We start from the raw sequence: 16,463 nt of genomic DNA, 5'->3' as shown, positions 1-16,463 counted from the left end.
CTCAGCATCCATTTGGCAGGAGTGTGCAGGCAGCTCAGGATCTTCCCAGATTATGTGACGATTGACAACTACATTATATGTAATCAACATATTTTTCAGTTGTCAAATTTACAAAAGCTATTTTAATTTAATTTGCTTTTAAAAAAACTCTAATATTTGGGCTGTCATTGTGGCTTAGTGGTAGAGTACTTGCCTAGCACTCATGAGGTACTGGATTTGATTCTCAGCACCACATAAAATTAAAATAAATGTATTGTGTTCACCTACAATTAAAAAAAAAGGAAAAGGAAAGGAAAAAAAAGAAAGCTCCAACATTTGTGATTCTATAGCATGTACATTCTCAGTACATTTAATTATGTTTTAATCTCTTTTTTCTTCTCTACTCTTATTTTTTAAATTTACCTTTTCTAAACTATTGAGACTAATGTTAAGCTAATAAATTTGTAGTTCTCTTTCTAGTTTACTGATTTAGGCCCTTTGTTTTCTTTTTAATCTCAGCATTAATGAATTCTAGTTTTTACAAGTTTGTAGAGGTTTGCTTTCCTCTCTCTCTCTCTCTCTCTCTCTCTCTCTCTCTCTCTCTCTCCATATATATATATGGTATACATTTTTTGACATATCTACAACTACCTGAAACCAGCACCACAAACAACAATATTAACATATCTGTTATTATTGTGTTCCTAGTGCTATTTTTGGAATTCCTCACAACTTTTTGAGTAAAATAAAGACATAGTAAACATTCAAGATATATTAATTATTAATCCTGAATTACCCTAAAGAGAACACGTCATTTATTTATTGCCTATACAACAAAATAAAACATTAATGATTCCTCAACAACTCCTTTATGCCCTTTTCCTTTTACTATTCCCTATATTTTCCCAAGTGGTAGGTAACTACAATTTTTTCTTTTTTAACTAGTGCTTTTAAAGTCATATTAGATTATTATTTTAAAACTTTATCAAAATGTATCTGTTATATATAACTAAAATTAAACAATAAAAAGTTGAGTTCTTTACTAATTAATACAAAAAGGATGAGAGAACAGGGCAGGCGTGGGGTTTGGCTCCAACCCTAACTCCATCCCAGCCTGGTTCTCTCTGATAAAAGGTGATGTGTAGTAAGTCCAGAGATGAAGAAGGAGACAGCTGGTGCACAAACTGAGGCTGGGGGTTGCTAGGAAAGTCTAACAGACTGCAAGTAGGAGGAGGGAGATGTCGGGAACTAGAAGGACATTCTCCTTCAAGGATTAGCCTGACAGCCCCCTGGGAGACATTCTGCCCTGAAGGCATCCTGCAGCTACCTATCTCCCTGGAACACCCTGCGGTTATCAAGATCATCAGACATCTTGCAGCTGGCAGTTTTACCCACCCACATCCAGCAATTGCGAGGAGTTTCCCCATCCCCAGCATATAAATACCCCTGTGTGAACAATAAAAGTTTGCAGCTTGATCAGAACTTTTGTCTTGCTGTCACCTTTCCTGTCTCTTGTCCCTTCATTCCTCCCCATCTAGGTTCGCTGCCCACGTTGATGTGTCCTGCCGGACGGGACAGGGAGAGAAGGAGCAGTTAAGTGGGATGGGGCAATTGTGTAATAGTTGGAGGATCAGATGGAGTAGGCCAGAAGGTGTAGCAATGGCAGAACAAAGGTGGAGTGTCAGCATCCTGACAGGGGGAGATAAGAAAGCTAGGGTATAAATAGAGTGTGGCATCTCTAGTGCAGTTCCCAGAACTAAAAGTATATGAAGTATTCACACCCAAGTTTTTCCCATTCTCACTTCCTAAGGGGCCTCGTATCCTATGCCCATTGGAAATGTTCTCCTATTGTCACCCCAATTTCTGTCTTCTCCCAATAGAATTCAGTTTATTGTCTTTGTCCTCTTCTTCCTTATTTTCTGCATCCCATTCATTCTCCTCATCATCCTTCAGTGGGTTCTTTTTCTTCCTGATCTTTTTTTCTCATTCTTCTCTATCACTTCTTTATTTTGGTCTTTACAGGTTGTCTTATCCTCCACTTTCTTTTTCTTATCCTTCAGGTACATGGCATTAAAGTTGACCTTTGCCTCATGCTCTTCTCTGACATAATACTGTGACAGGGTTGGAACTGGTGTGTAGACTTGGTTTCAGGGCTCCTACTGAAGGGTCCTGAACTGCAGAGTGTGTGACAGCTACAAACTTGCACAGTGGCAAAGGTAGCCATTGTGGGGACTAGAGCATTCTCATAGAATCTTCTGTTGCACTTCTTTTTTGTTTAGTGTAGAATTAAATGTCCATAGTGTATGCCTCTATAGATCGCACCACACTGTATTCCATAGAAGCTCTACAGTTTTACCTTGAAACAAGCAGATTTGGAATTCCAATCACAAAACATCTCTGTGATAGTTGGTCTGCGTTTTTATTTTGGCCTTTACCCCCTTCCTTCCTCTGAGTATAAAACAGTTTCTACTAACTTGATCATTGGGGAATCTGCCATTTTGTGTGCTAGGGGGCTTAGCCTGTGTTATGAGTAGCTGTTGGGGCACCATAATCTTCTACATAGTAGGGGGGCTATTATTCTATTGTCAACATACTTAAAACTTTCATAACTATAAAAGAATAAATTCCTATTATTTTAAGCAATTGCATTTATGATGATTTCTTTTTTAAATATCTATATTTTAGTTATAGATGGACACAATACCTTTATATTTAAATTTTTATGTGGTGCTGAGAATTAAACCCAGGGCTTCACATATGCTAGGCAAATGCTACACTTTACCTCTGGACCATAACCACAGCCCTTAAGATGATTTCTTTCAGCAGCAAAAGCAAAAGTTTGTCCTTTTTTTTCCCTCTGCAATTTACCTTAACCATGTGGCCAAATGCTAATGTGGTACATATCACACACGGCACGAAAATCATAAAACAACAGTACTGTTGGCTGAATATACTAAGCCATTTTGTTAACAGTGAAAAACCAGCCTCTACCTCAGAGCAAAACCTGTCCAAGAAAGGGGCATGTCCTTTGTCCTTGAAAAGACCCACAGAGCACTCCTAGGCACATTTCCACCCTGCTAAGTTGTTTATCTATAAATAACAGGAGAGATCTGCTGCACCAGGTGTCCCTGACTCAGTCAGGCTAGGTAGGGACCCATAGCAACCCCCTAGCAGCCACCAATCAAAATGAGACAGGGAAGTACCTGGGATGCCAGATGGCCCTCCCAGTAGTTTATGGTGGTTGATAACATGTTGGGAAACCATGTAGTTCAGCATGAACACCCCTCTTGGCTTAAACCAATCAGTTCAAATGAATCCCCTCTTGTAGTAACCAGTCACCCCTACCCAACTTGTTCCCACCAGTGAATGTGCTAATAATGTTTTAGAGTTGTTGTTTGATTTTCCCGCAATGTGTGATGATTTGCTAAGAGATGCTATGGTGTATGTGGGGTCCCTGCCTTCCCCAAAGAGTGTATAAAACTGCTCCAAACCCTGGGCTTGGGGCCTCTCAGCATCACCAGTTGCTGTGTGCACATGGAGGATGAAGCTAGCTCTCAATAAACATCTCTTTTCTGCTTACATCAATCTTGGTTTCTGGTGGTCTTTTGGGGGTCCTGAATTCGAGCATAACAATAACTCTCAGGTCTCACACCAATTAGTATTCATCAGTGTGAAGTTCTGTGTTTTTGTTTTAATCAGGCAGAACTAGATTATTGTAGGAAACTTGGTAAATCCAAGTCAATCCATGTTTTAGGAGCTTGGCTGCAAATATCTGGATCTGTATCAATATCTATCTATCTATCTATCTATCTATCTATCTATCTATCTATCATCTATCTATCTCTCCATGAATTGTTTTCTGGAATACTTAATCACTGAGCCAAATCACAGACATTTTCATTTTTTACTTTTTAAGATGCGTTCCCCAGATTTGCTTAGAACCTCACTAAATGTTTTTGCTCCTCCTGATTCACCTTCCCAAGCTCCTGGGATTACAGGCTAGTCCGTACATTTTTAGGGCCCTGCTTCTTTGAAAAGCTCCAGGTTAAGAAGCATATTCTTTGTCCCGTCCAGCAGGACACATCAACGTGGGCAGCAAACCTAGATGGGGAGGAATGAAGGGACAAGAGACAGGAAAGGTGACAGCAAGACAAAAGTTCTGATCAAGCTGCAAACTTTAATTGTTCACACAGGGGTATTTATATGCTGGGGATGGGGAAGCTCTTCGCAATTGCTGGATGTGGGTGGGTAAAACTGCCAGCTGCAAGATGTCTGATGATCTTGATAACCGCAGGGTGTTCCAGGGAGATAGGTAGCTGCAGGATGCCTTCAGGGCAGAATGTCTCCCAGGGGGCTGTCAGGCTAATCTTTGAAGGAGAATTTCCTTCTAGTTCCCGACAATTCCTGATAATTGGAAACTCTAGGAGGCCATTTTACCTGCTCAGCTCTGTGGAAAAAGTTAGGGCTATCTCCAGAAGTGTCTGCTGGCAGACAAAAGCTCTGAGGTTCAGAACACAGAAGATGGGGGTGGAGTTTCACTGGATGCCTTGCCTCTACTCTACCTTGTCCTCTGGTTAGAGTCAGGGCCTGGGGGTTTAATCTGGGTTCTGAGGCCAGAAGGATGATTCTATTTATCTTTACATAGGTATTGCTAATTCTGTTTGTGGTGCAGTTGTTTTATATCCTGGGTAGTGTAAAGGTAAAATTTCCAAGCTGATTCTAAGCCGCAGAGCCTGAGTTAAAGTGTAAAAGACCAGGCATCCTAAAGTTTCCAAAGTGCAGGGATTAGGTTAAAAAGTAAAAGACAATTGTTACAATCATACAAGTCTATTGTTACAATTCCTCTGCTATCCCCGGAACTTGTAATCCCTGTAAAGTTGTTAGAACAATGAGGGAACTGCCTAGTAAATGTCTCCATTGATTCCCTGGTTGATTAATAGCTAAGGGCTCTAGGTAGCATGGCACTACGCATCTAGGCCCCAGAACCAATCAGTTTAAATGTGTACCCCACTTAGAAATGACCAATCATCTCTGCCCTAATTGTTCCCGCCAATGTATGCACTAATCCTGACTCAGGGTTGTTGTTCAATTTTCCCGCGCCTCATGATGATTTGTTCTGATGTATGCAAAGCCCCTCACCCTCTCCAAAAAGTGTACTTAAGCTCCACCTGACCTCCGCTCTGGGCTCTGAGCTGCTCTCCCTTCTTGAGTGGGCACAGAGTCCCAGCGCGCTGGAACAGGATCCTCAATAAACTTCCCCCCTGCGATTGCATGAAGTGAGTCTCTTGTGTGGTTTCTCCCCTCCGTCGCTCCGCTGCACCCCAACAGTAGTCTTGGTACTTTAGGGTTTTAAATCAAAATATAGGACCCTGTACTTTCTCAGATAATTTTTCATAGCTGCTGCTTTTGTCCAGGGCTGAAGAGTTGCATTTTTTCTCTAATCTAGCTATCTCATTTTGACCCACAGATTTTTTTTTTTTCTTTGCTGAATTTAGTTTTTAAATCCTGCCATTTCCCCCTTGTGCATTAAGATTGATGCCATATGGTTATAAGAAAAACTTCTCTGGCCCAGTGCTGAGTGTCCTGTGACCAAGTTGGGTGTCTTGTCAAATCTTAAAATGAAAGACTATCAAGACTATCCCTGTCCCCAAGTCTTAATGTATTATTTCCACCACTTATTGCCATATCCTTTTGTTATGGAATCCTTGCTTCCACAATTTTGAAGTATAACACCAGAGAAGCATGCTGAGGCAAGTTTAGAGTTGAAAGTAGAAGCTTTATTAAGGACAGCAGAAAAGACTTCTCCTGGAGGAAGAATGGGACCCAAGAGGTGGAATCCATGGAAGGGAGATATCTTCCCCTTTTTATAGCTAAGGTCTTCATTCAGCTTTTCTGCATTCCTGTCATATTCCTGTCCTTTGTTATCTTTCAATGATGGAATGTAGATGGGAAGGCCCAAAGAGTGGGGTACAAGTAGGCCAAAGGAGTAATCTGGACATGAAGGACTTTTGGATTAGCATCTCCATTTTGCTGAGAGATGTTTCATTAACATTTCTTTGGGATGGGCTCTGGGCTTTAACATTCCAAGTGCTGTTTTGCTTTCCTGGACTCCATTCTCAACACGGCCTTCATTTTCGATTTTACTTGATATTAGCCCTGATTTACCTAACTACACTAACTACTTAACTTTAAATCTGGCTTCAGTATCATGATTTTACTGCATTCAGTTCCCTTTTTCTCAAAGTATACCAATGGTGGTCCAACCCTTGTCATAAAAGGAGAGAAGGCAAACATCTTCTGAGGCAAAAGCAGCCCTTGAGCTGTTAGAAAGGTCCACCATTCCTTAAAAGAACAGTTTCTCCAGGACAACCTGAGACAAACCCACCCCATCTGCTAATTCTCCAGTGGTCAGCATTCAATAAACCTTTCAGCCAGCTTGCATACTCAGCATGGAATCAGGGTTTGTCAGAGCACCAGACCTTTTACACTAGCAGAAGCAGGTTCACTCCAAGATACCTTTATTATCATTTTTTCTTTACAAAAACTGGTCTTAGTCCTTAATGCTAATCAAATAGTAAAAACAAAATTTTGAGAAAAAGAAATTAGTGGTTTTATTGCTTTGCTACCCATGGATAAACAGGAGATTTTTGTCCCAGAGAGAGTGTTTCTGACTGCCGGGGAACAGTGGGCCATTAAAGAGGTAATTCAATGGCTACACTCCAGATGGTCCCAGCAGGGGTCATAATTCACTTGTGGCCTGAGCTCTTAGCTCTTATAGAACTTTTAATTCTTAGCTATTCTGTTTCCAGCCTTGAAATTAGGATATTCATTTCTACAGTATAGGTCTGAAGGATAAATAATTTGGCTTGTTATGCTCAATTTTGGGACCCCCAATAGACCACAAGAGACCAAGATCGATGTAAACAGCAAAGAAGTGTTTATTGCGAGCTAGCTCAGTCCTCCACGTGCACACACAGCAACTGGTGACACTGAGAGGCTCCGAGCAGAGGGTTTGCCCTGAGCCCAGGGTTTGCAGCAGTTTTATACATTCTTTGGAGAAGGCAGGGACCCCCACATACATCATACCATCTCTTAGCAAATCATCATACACCTCGGGAAAATCAAATAACAACTGTAAAACATGATTAGCACATTCACTGGCAGGAACAAGTTGGGTAGGGGTGATTGGTTACTACAAGAGAGGGATTCATTTGAACTGATTGGTTTAAGCCAAGAGGGGTGTTAGTGCTGAACTACCTGGTTTCCCAACATCATAAACTACTGGGAGGGTCATCTGGCATCCCAGGTATTTCCCAGGCTCATGTTGATTTGTGGCTGCTAGTGGGTTGCTTTGGGTCCCTACCTAGCCTGACTGAGTCAGGGACACCTGGTGCAGCAGATCTCTCCTGTTATTTGTAGATAAACAACTTAGCAGGGTGGAAATGTGCCTGGGAGTGCTCTGTGGGTCTTTCCAAGGACAAAGGTCATGTCCCTTCCTTGGACAGGCTTTGCTCTGAGGTAGAGGCTAGTTTTTCATGTGTCTAATAGAAGAAAAAGTGGGACCTAATCTTCATCATGTGGGATTAGGCCCCAACTTTCTTAATAAGACTCCTATAATGCAAGAATTAAAACCAAGAATCAATACATGAGATGAATTTAAACTAAAAAGGATTTTTTCTCAGGAAAAAAAATCAATCTGTGAGCTGAACAGAGAACCTACATCCTGGGAGCAAATTTTCACCCCTCACACATCAGATAGAGCACTATCTCTAGGGTATATAAATAACTCAAAAAGCTAAGCCCCCCAAAAAAACCAAACAAACAAACAAAAAAACCAAAAACCACCCAAAACAACAAATAACCCATCAATAAATGGGCCAGGGACCTGAACAGACACTTCTCAAGAAGAATAAAATTATGGCATTTGCAGGTAAATGGATGGCATTGGAGAAGATAATGCTAAGTGAAGTTAGCCAATCCCCCCCCCCAAAAAAAGAAAAAAACACACAAAAAAATGAAGAATGTTTTCTCTGATGTAAGAAGGCTGATTCATAGTGGAGTATAGAGGGGAGCATGGAAGGAATAGAGGAACTCTAGATAAAGCAGAAGAGAGTGGGAGGGAAATGGAGGGGGCAGGGGGTTTTCAAGGATGGTGGAATGTGATGTACATCATTATCCAAAGTATATGTATGAAGACACGAATTGATGTCAACGTACTTTATATACAACTAGAGATATGAAAATTGGTGAATATGTATAATAAGAATTGTAATGCACTTCACTGTCATTTTTTTAAATTAAAAAATAAAAAATAAAAATAAAATAATACACAGTGACAGAGAATCAAGGGTTATGATCAAAGTAAGCAGTAGACCCGTGTTTTATACATAAGGAGGAACAAATAGAACACTATGAATGTGGGAGTGGGGGGGGGGACCAATGAAGGATAAAAATTCATATGGAAATGATCAGAGTGGCATATCCTGGTAATACCAAGTGGGGTATTAAATACTCAAAGTGGGGGCAAGAATGTCAAAATTTCAAGGTCAGCCTGTGGAAATGAGTGAAACCTGTCTCAAAAGAAAAAAAAATTAAATGGAAAGACCTGTGGAAGTAGATTAGTGGTGAAGTGTGCCTGGGTTCAATCCTCAGTCCTTTGGTGACACTGGAAGAGGGACACAACATCAAGAAAAATGGATATAGGCTGGACCTCACAGAATTTTTTCCTGAGCTACTTATGATTTACTCATTTCTTATATATGAACCATGTAGGGTTATAGCTTTACAGTGAAAGTGCTCCTGAAATTTTGGAATATGTTAATATTTTTGATTATTGACAAGGGTGTCAAAAACTTTTAGAAATTGTCTTGACATTTGTACAATCATGGAGTATATCTGAGAATATATTCATTCCAATGTGTCAATTTCCTTGTGAATTGTGAGTACAACAAACTATTTACATTATTTGTTTTTTCTGTTGTACCCTTTATAAATTCTTGGTGCCGTATAATTATAGTTTTCACCAGTTTTTTAAATATTTATTTTAACATTTAAGTTTTTTAAATTTATTGCTTGAAAATCAGTGTGGATTGGTTGATATGCTCTGAAGAAGCAAAGTTAATTCTTTCAATAAAACAAAGGTATGTATAAGTAATGACAATCTAAACACCCATGGAATCCTCCTTTATATAAATATATGGCTTATTGGGAGTGCTGTTGTATCTCACTGATCTCATCTCCCATGTATTTTGTTGTGCTTCTTTTTACTTTTTAGTAACTCATTCTTACCATTCTTTTCTCATGGGGATTATGGTAAATTCTCTCTCTCTCTCTCTCTCTCTCTCTCTCTCTCTTTCTCTCTCTCTCTCTCTCTCTTTCTTTCTTTCTCTATTTTTGAGATGATTTCTTTGCCTCAATCTGTTGAACATCTGCTGCTGTGTTGCTGTCAGGGGCTTTACTATACCCAATATATCCAATCATTGCACTGCGTATGGAAATGAATTCTTTCAAGTTTGTCTTCTGTTGATGTAGAGTGTCATTTTTTTGTCCCCCAATATTAATATTTTATGAGTACTTTACACATTGTTACAAAATAGTGGGTTGTATAAAATGGATTAATATTAGTAACTGTCAGAAAAATGTATCAGCCATCCTACCATTCATGTATGTCTCTTTATTCCTTATTAACATTTATCCTTACTTATACTCATGTTATTGTATGTTACTTTTTATTGATAATTCACAGCATTTAGCATTTTCCTATTGAAAGACCTAAGCAATCTCATTATACTTGGGACCTCATTTTGCTCTGAAATTTAATCCCTGACCTACTGCCATCCTAAAGTCAGGAAAATACCACAGAAAAGCTCTGTGGAAACAGTTCTTGGAAAAGCTGCAGATGGTGATCGCTTTAAGATAGGCCAAGACATCGAAATATCTGAAATTCCAGATGGCCCCCACTAGGTGTGGTGACCAATATTTAAACTAGAAGCCCTGCAGCTTGGCATGTACCCCCTTGCGACATCCTCATGGTTTAAACCAATCAATTTTAAGTGTGTCAACCCCTTGAACTAACCAATAATTCTTTCCAGATTCTTTCCTGCCACTTGATATGCTAATCATGTTTTAGACTCGTTATTTGATTTTCCCGTGGTGTGTGATGATTTGCTAAGAGATGCTATGATGTATGTGGGGGTCTTTGTCTTCTCCAAAGAATGTATAAAACTGCTGCAAACCCTGGGCTCAGGGCCTCTCAGTGTCACCAGTTGCTGTGTGCACGCAGAGGACCAAGCTAGCTCAAAATAAACACTTCTTTGCTGCTTACATCGATCTTGGTCTCTGGTAGTCTTTTGGGGGTCCCAAATTCGAGCAAAACACCTATGTGATCTTTCAACTCTTCAAAAAGTTTTCTATTTTTCTACACTTAATTAATTTATGTTGATTAATTTTTCCTCTTTTAAATTTTTTACTGACAATTAATTTCTATTGATATTATTTTCATACTCATATTTATGCTCAGGTATCATTATATTTTTTCACTCCCTTCTATTTTTTACAGATTTTTCTAAATTTTAATGGAGTAGAATTTGTCAATCTATTCTTTGGGCTTGCTTTATTTCTGACATATAAAAGATTTTATGGGACAGGAGGGGATGTTGGGCTTCCAGAGTTAAGTCCTTAATATTATATGCCTCATTTACAGAGACTAATTTGTTTGAACTATATTTCATCAGAGTCTTGTTTCAAAGCTTGTGAGTATGTTTATTCTTCTGCAGCCAGATTATCTTTTTGATATAGGGATCAAGCAGACATTTTCCCTGTATGAGATAATTTTTTTCCCTCTTATAACCTCCTTTAAAAATATTTCTGCTGTATAACTCCCATTTTTATATGTGTTTAATAATTGTTTTCCTCTTGTGGAATCTTTTATTTTTCTTTGGTGGAAATAAATAGAATGAGAGAAAAAGTTGTAGAAGCCTTGGCCATGGACCCACCAGCCACAATGGGCGGCTCCTTCCTATCCAGTAGACAGGCCTAGCTTATGCAATTCTGGTTGAGGCTAGAATTACCTTGCTTACACACTGTATCCATATCTAAGGTGACATATGCACAATTGTGATTCTATGCCTAGAATGAAAATAGAAGAGTAGCCTACTAAAGAAAGGAGAAGGAAAACTTTGTTAGCTCTTGAAAGCCAAGTGAAGATTTGCCAAAATCCAAAGCCCCCTTGTAAGCAAGAAACTGGCTGACAAGAACTGCATTCAAGAATATATCTTATTCTGATATCATTGAGCCAGAGTTTGCATGGCATCTTCTATTACTCTCTCCCTATGTGAGGCGTGGAACTCTGTCTAGTCATGAAATCTGGGCAGTAACTGCTCAATGAGGCCTGTAGTCAGAAATGAGGTACTGTCCTTCTGCAATTTCAAAGCATATTGTCTGGCTTGCTCTTAGAACTCTAAAGTCTCCTCTGCTTGTGAGGCCTAGTTTTCTCTACTTGGGCCTCTGTCACCCTGTGAAGTGCAGGTCATGGGAGTACTCTAGAAAGCATGCTGGAATACCAAGAATACCAGGAAATGAAGAATATACTGGCCTGGGCTTCCTGAGATGGTGAGAACACTTGTGAGAAAATGATAGAATTAGCTGTGGAGACTGTATCTCGCCTAAAATTAGCTCCAGATTCAGCTAATCTGACCACATGTACTTTGAAGCCTCTGGAACATGAGTGTTATAGTTTGAATGTGAGGTGTACCCCAAAACTCATGTATGAAACAATGCAAGATGGTTTAGAGGAAAAATGATTTGGTTATGAAAGCTTTAACCAATTCAGTTGAGTGGGACCTGAATACATGTAGTGTGTGACTAGAGGAGGTGGGTTATTGGGATATGCCTTTGGGGTACATATTTTGCATGTGACAAGTGTGTTTCTCTTCTTTCTGATCATCATGTGAGCCACTTTTCTCCATCATGCTCTTTCACCATGATACTATATCTCACCTTAAGTCCCAAGGAATGGAGCCTGCTGTGTATGGATTAAAACCTCTAAAAGTGTGAGTCCCCAATAAAATTTACTTTTCTACAGTTGTTGTGGTTAGGTATTTTAGTCACAGCAGCAAAGAAGCTGACTAAAACAATAAATATTACTGAATTTTATGTCTTCAGAGTTTGTGTAGAGAATGTAAAAACTCAGCTTGGTAGAAGCCAACTTAATATATATGGTTTCTCCCTAGGAGTTACTTTGTTGATAGAGTAGATCAGTTTTTCCTATCTCCCCTAGGTTCATTCATTTCCTCTAACTTTTTCACAATGTGAAAAGCATGATATCTAACCTTAAGACCCTGTTCCCTCAATCTAGCTACTCACAACAACAATAACTTCACTTTTGAGATTGTTCTATAGATCCCCAAATTTCTGTTTTCCTTTCCATTTCATAGGATTACTAACAGTTTTCCACATGCAATATTTGAAATTGATAGGATTTAATTTTCATCTCCCTCCAATTAAAGAATGATCCTTTTGATGATATTTGTATTCTGTAGATTAATATTTCTCATGGGTAGAAAACAAAGAATAATCACTGGTCTGTGCTTCTAAAAATATATTTTTTTTGCATCTTCTCCTTTTGTTTTCTTGGGCACAGTCACCATGTTGGAATATATTTGAAAATTCTTAGGCTTTGTTTCTTAAATGTCCCCCTGATGGAATAGTTTAAGTTTGAGATCTGTGGAAGTTCTGCAACTGTCTAAGGGTTAACATCCTCCAAGCGCTTGGCACACTGGAGTGAATAAGAACAGCACACTGTTCTCAGGACACACTCTGCTGACAGAGTCAGACTTGCCACAAGTTCCTCTTGAGCCTGAGACTTGCTTCACATTCCTCGTGGTAAAATTGTTTTGGAAATATTTTTGTTAATTTGTTCCCCTTTAATTGTGCTTCATTATTGGGCTTAGATCTGAGACAGAGATTAAGAAGTGGCTCATGAACATTGCATTATTTTAATGTTATTCTTGGTATCTTACTTTTGTTAACCTCAAAGAATTTGCTGAACTATAAGATTAACACAAGGAATATATGATAGCTGGGCTGTTTAAAATAAACATCCATAGCATTCCACAACTTTGGATCACCTGCATCTTGTTTCTTGTCTTGCTCAGCTCCTGGGCACTGATCTTCAAAATCCTCCCACATTGAAAATTTGAAATCATGGTATTCAGTTGCAGCAAAGTTGAGAGATGAGCTTTTGCACAATGAGAGAATCTTGAGGGCTCTGACTTATGCAGTGAATTAGTCCATTAACAACTGAATGAGGGTCTGAGGTTGTGGCTAAGCCTTAGAGCACCAGCCTGACATGGGCGAGTCCCTGGGTTCAATCCCCAGCACCACATAAAAATAAATTTAAAAAGATATTGTGTCCAACTACAACTAATATATATATATATATATATATATATATATATTTTTTTTTTTTTAAACAACAACTGGATGAACGTCTCCAAGGGGTGAATTAGTGGGAGAAAGTAGATCACTAGGGTAGCCTTGTACTTACTTGTTTTCTCTCAGCAAGTTCTTTCTGTGCTGTCTCCCATGAGCTGACCAGCTTTTCTCCATACCTTTCTTCCATAGTATTTGTGCCTTGGAGTGAGCCCACCATAGACTGAATTCTCTGAAACTGTGAACTAAAATAAATGTTTTCACTTTTATGTTGTTATTTTTAGCTATTTAGGTCATAGAAATAAAAAGCTCACTAAAGGAGAATTTTATACTAAGTGGAATGTCCTTGTCCACTGTCCTCTCTATTTTCCTGATGTTGGATTTGGGAACTGCCTAGCAATGAGCCTTGGTACCCCCAGGGGCCATTTCACTTGTATTGTCTCTAGACCATTAGCTTCCTATTCACCTCTTCCTAGAGGGCATAAGAGTACTCGAGTATTTAACCCACAACCTCTATTTCATGGAGATAGATATTTAGTAACCCACAAATTTGATTTTGGTGTTAAGAGGGAAATATAAAATCCATCTCCTTGGATTTTCTCTGAGTTGTGAATGCAAGGAGATTATTCCAAAATTTAAGAAAACCCACCACCACTGCTTGCAAATAAATGAACATTCTTTTCCCTTTTTCTCAAACCATGTCCTCATTGGCTTGGCATCAGGAATAAAGACTGGGTTTTCAGCAAGAAATCTGGCCAGCCAGATGGCACCTGAAAGTAGCCTCTACTCCAGCTTTCTTTGGCAGGCATGGCTCTCCAAGGAACTCCATTTTTATGCTGAGGATTCATTGTGTTGGCCTGGTGCAGAGTAGGTGCTTGGGAAGCGCTCGTCCATCCGTTCCAAGAATGCGTGCTGTTCAGATGTCATAGCCTCATGTCCCTGGGGAAGGAGGGGACTCAGGGCAGCCATTCCAGGGTGCTCATGTTGAGAGCAAACTGAGGCTGAAGCAGTGTCTTGAGGAGGGTGGACGGTGTGGATGGCTGGAGAAGCTCCCGGTTTCCCTCTGTGTGGATGTAGCCACCGAGCAGCCTTAGGAGACACCAATGTGTGATTACAGAGCGTCTGCAGGTGTGCCATGAGGAATGGCCTGGTCACAGATTTCAGTGCTGAGGTCTCCTCCTGGCTCATTGCAACTTGGGGCTGGAACAGTTTCTTTGGAACCTCATCCTGGGACCTGCAGTAGAAGGTCCTGCTCTGAGAAGTGAGCCTGTGCTGGGACCCGAGTGCTCGTTCCCCACATCTGCATGTTGAAACCCAGTTCCTGTGTGATGGGATTCGGAGGTGGGGGCTTTGGAGGACAAGACCAAGAGGAGCTCTCTTAGGAGGTGCTAGGCACTTCCCATCGGCCTGAGGAGCTGGTTCCCTCCCAAGAAGCTTGATCTCGAGAAGGCCCAGGGCGCTTGTTCGCTATCTGCCACGGGTGGACAGAAGGCTGCACTATGAGGACTGCACTTCACTAGACCCAAAATCTGGTGCCTTGAACTTGACTCTAGCCCTCAAGGCTGTGAACAATACACTGTGTTGTGCATAAAGGACTCTAAGTGCCAGGTTACCTGCTCCAGCAGCCTGCACAGACTGAGCAGGTAAAATGATGCTTGTGAGTCCTGCAGTTTTCTGTTCTGCAAGGAGCTGCTGTTGAGTGGAGGGAGTCACCTCCTGCTGTCTCCAGAGAGAATGCCCCTGACTTGCACAAAAGGCAGCAGCTTGGCCTGTCCCTGGGCTGGGACTGAAGTCTGTCCCAGTCACCTGTCCTCACTCTCCATGTTCCAGACTGCTGCCTTAACTCCTCACCTCACTCTTCTCTTTATGCTCAGCTCTTCCCACCTCGGGGCACTTGCTGCCTCTGCAGGGGTCCCGCCTGCCCTCTTCCCCCTCTGACCCAGATCCTTCTACGGACAGGGCTCCTCAGACACTTTCCAAAAGCCTCCCCCACTAACATTCTCGAGTGCCCTCTTGCATGCCCATGACATTGGCCTCCTTTGTGAATCCACTACAAAGTCCACCTCCCACAGGGCAGGTAGCAGGCTGCCTCTGGAACCCCTGAATCTGCAGCAACCATCAAAGTATGTGGCCTTGCACAGGTGCCCAGGACAAGCTGGCCGACTTAATTAATGAATGGAACTTTTCATGTTGTGCAGCTGAAGACCCCCATCTGATGCCATGTCAAGAACACAGTAGGTGCTCAGGGCCTGGCTGATGGGTACGAATAGACCTCACAGTGTTCAGGGTCTTGTGAGCTCCTGGTCATGTGGATTGCTGGTGTGAGCATTTCTGGAAAAATTTTCTCAATAATCTGGAAACTGCATTGAGAAGAGGCTGTGTCAGTTATGCTGGCCGCTGAGAGCACAGTTGTTAAAATAATAATATTAATAATAATGAATAATAACTAGTATCTATTATGATCAATGTAGTTTGAGACTTCTTCCACAATTCTGAAACTATTTTTTGTGGAGTTACATTTTTAAAAAGAAAAACAACAACATAGTTGCAAAGCTTTAGCAGGATGTGTGCTACCTGCTTCCTCTACCCTCTTGTTCTTGACTTCTCAAGACCCAATGCATTTTAAACTAATGACATACTGGGAAGAGAAATTGCTTCTGCTCGGAAGGAATTATCCTGATCAGAAGGCTGGAGAATAATTAGAATAACTATTAGATCAATTCAAAGAATAATAACAGTTAGAATAATTAGAGAAACAATACAGAATGATTTAATTTAGGTGGGAAAATTAGGAGTTGAAGGTTTAGTGTTTCTCTATTAAGCATTATTGTTTAGGAATTGTTCTACTTATGTGTAACAACTTTTTAGCACTGGGAGAAAAAAAATTAAATCCACTAGTGTAATTTAAAGGCGTCCAATTAACTCAGAGAGCAGTTTGTAGCTTTGTTTACTTGCTAATAACTCTATTCAGCTGTTGGGTCATTTTTGGCTGAAGACACTTAATCACATTGTGAGTGGGCTTATCAACATACATTAGGAATGCACTACCCGAT

This window comes from Ictidomys tridecemlineatus, chromosome 10 (genome assembly GCF_052094955.1).
Source record: "Ictidomys tridecemlineatus isolate mIctTri1 chromosome 10, mIctTri1.hap1, whole genome shotgun sequence".
In the NCBI taxonomy this organism is placed as follows: domain Eukaryota; kingdom Metazoa; phylum Chordata; class Mammalia; order Rodentia; family Sciuridae; genus Ictidomys; species Ictidomys tridecemlineatus.
The sequence above is the reverse complement of the archived record's forward strand: the minus strand, read 5'-3'. Positions refer to the sequence as shown.